The sequence below is a fragment of the Misgurnus anguillicaudatus genome, chromosome 6, assembly GCF_027580225.2.
Source record: "Misgurnus anguillicaudatus chromosome 6, ASM2758022v2, whole genome shotgun sequence".
NCBI lineage: Eukaryota > Metazoa > Chordata > Actinopteri > Cypriniformes > Cobitidae > Misgurnus > Misgurnus anguillicaudatus.
Window position 1 is genome coordinate 26,522,801 of NC_073342.2, and position 2,749 is coordinate 26,525,549.

At 36.3% G+C, this 2,749-nt stretch overlaps 1 long non-coding RNA gene across 2 annotated transcripts; it reads right to left on the reverse strand.

The window, feature by feature from the left end:
- Positions 1-423: 423 nt before the first annotated feature.
- LOC141364331 (uncharacterized) lies at positions 424-2,304 on the reverse strand. Of its 2 annotated transcripts, XR_012370088.1 has the most exons (3): positions 2,056-2,304; positions 1,874-1,931; positions 424-1,774 (listed from the first exon to the last, which is right to left on the reverse strand). It is a non-coding gene; the product is annotated as an uncharacterized lncRNA (long non-coding RNA). The 2 variants fall into 2 exon arrangements; XR_012370087.1 differs by having other exon boundaries at positions 424-1,931.
- Positions 2,305-2,749: the final 445 nt, after the last annotated feature.

The following is a 2,749-nucleotide window of genomic DNA, read 5'->3' on the forward strand; positions in this document are numbered from 1 at the left end:
AGAGTGTCTGCAACTTAGCCAGCATACAGCCTGTTCACTGACAACATGCTCAGAACAAGTAGTCTAGGCCTCGTTATATTTTCGTTATCACACGATGACTGACATTTTGTTACATTAAACATCCCTCTCTCCTAATAGGCTTAATCATTTTATAAGCAACTGCTTGGCAACCAAATTAAACTTTAGCTTACGTAAAACTAGGGACTGTTGTTGACTTAAAGATCTTTTAAAAATAATAATTATTATAACACTTGGTATTTCATGTTGTGCAGTCATTTCCTTCTTTTTTTTTCTACCATGGAGGGCTGGTGGTCTATGAAATGTCCCGGTAGATATTTTTGTGACTGGCTTACAGTCAACTGATACTAATAAGGCCCGCATTCCAGGCTTTCAACCAAATGAAAAGGACAAGCAGAGACAAAGTCACAGATAACAAATTTATTAATCAATTAAATTACTAAAATCGCATTGAGCGAGACAGTAAATTTTAAAAGACCCTTTTGACCAATGGAAACAGGTCAACGAAATAGGCTTTGTTGTGGTTGGCTTACATGGGCCGTCCACCATACACTGACCAACACAAACAAATTCAAAAATACAAGAAAAGGAAAATAAAAAAATAAACTAATCAAGTTAGTTTATTTTCTCTGATTGCAATAAACAATTTACTGCTCAACTAATAAACACGCACTTCAAACCAAATAAAGAACAAAATTATGTAAATCCACCCAACACAAACCAAATAAGTCAAAAGACAAATTAAATAAAAAAACACAATCCCCACAATAACTACACTACATTCTTGAGCAGTTTTAATGTAAAGCAGATCAAAGAAATAATACAACTCGAATAACAAAATCAAAATACTAAATCAATTCAAAAAAACAAAGCCTAGTAAAACTATTATACTTGTACTAATAATGAAAAAAATAAAGCAACCAAAGACGAAATTTCAATACAGCTCACACACACCACACACATACAACCAACAAATACACACAAACCAAAAGATTATAACACAATCAATCTGCTCCGTAAATGAGCAGCATTAATACAAAAAAACAAGAAATATCACAAACCCCAAATTCCAAAATAACCGAAATAAATCAATAAATAGACAGGTCTAAATAATAATACCAGATAATGTCAGTAAAAGAAAACACAATCTTACGTTAACTTCATTGTACACACAGAACAAATACAATTGAGCAAATAAACACGTCAAAAAGACTACACTTGATCTGCTCCGTTAGCAGTATCCATACAGGAGAAGACAAAAAGAAATAACAAACCCCAAAATAACTGAAATGACTAAATCAATTAATAAACAAATCTAAATGATAATAGCTGATAATTTCAACAAAACCGAAATAAAATAAAGAAACAAACAAACAAACAAACACAATTTCAATTAAACACACATACCCAACAAAATACCATCGGCAAATAAATGAAAATCAAAAGGATTGCGTCACTATTAATCTGCTCCGTAAGTGAGCGGTGTCAATATGCAGGAAGCAACCCAAATACAATACCCCAGATTTTTAAATAACTAAGTTAATAAACCATCCATAAAATTGCGCCAGCGAGGTGGCGAACACCATGAAATCCCAAAATCAAATTGCGGGTTTAGAGCGGCTCCAATGGGCCTCGTACAGGCATTAAGAATGTTCAATGAACTTGCGAGCGCTCGATACAACCACGAGCGTGCACTGCAAACCCGCTTCTCAGACGGGAACGCCGATTTAACCGCAGCAAAGCAGCAACTGGCACTCTGAAAAACATTAGATATACATTCGTTTGCTTTTCTTCTTTCTCCCCACTCCTCTCCCATTTATAATCACACCAGAAGGGTAGGGAAAAATAAAATTACCTTTTGCGTGTATAACACTCACATACTCACAACAGATGCCTGGATATACCCGACTAATCTAAAATAACACCAAGCAAGCACATTAATCACACCTGTGAATTAAGTAAACTTCCCCACGAACACCCGTATTCTAATTTTTATAATTCCCTCCCATCTATACCCTCCAATTTAACCAAACCTACCTTTACCGAGGAGTGAAGGAGATACAAGACCTACAGCAACAGGTTACATCAATACAAATGGCATGAAGAAAGCGAATCACCTGTGCCGATATACAGCAACAGGTCACATCAGTACAATGGCACGAAGAAAGCGAAATCACCTGTGCCTATATAGCTACGTGATTGCCTGACGTACGCAACCACGCACCTGGTGCAATCTGTCTGCTCTTTTAAAGGGCTACGCCAACTATTGTTAAAGGGGCAATCCCACTACATTTTGGTACCACTCCGCCCCTGCTTGTAGAAAACATTGTTAAAGTATAGTTAGCCAAGCTAATGCCAAACCCTACACCCCCACCCCGCCACAACCACCACTGCAGCATTCTTTCACTGCAGGACGATACTACAAAACTTTTTTCCAACATTTTCGCGTAAAAGAATATCTCTATATCTAGAATAGCCTATCTAACAGCAAATCACAGCTAATTGTGTCACCGTCCGTTCATGAAGTGCTGAAATGTCATTGACCTTGCCCCTTAATCAGATCATTTCAGAAAAAAGAACCCAAATGAAAATCGATGCAGCAAATCAATCTTTCATAAAAATAAAATGTGCATGTGCACTTGATTTCTGGAAAATGTAATTAAGCGCAGAATAAATCTGCAGGTTCAAAATAAGTTTAACAATTGTGTAAATCTAGTATCAAACCTTAACA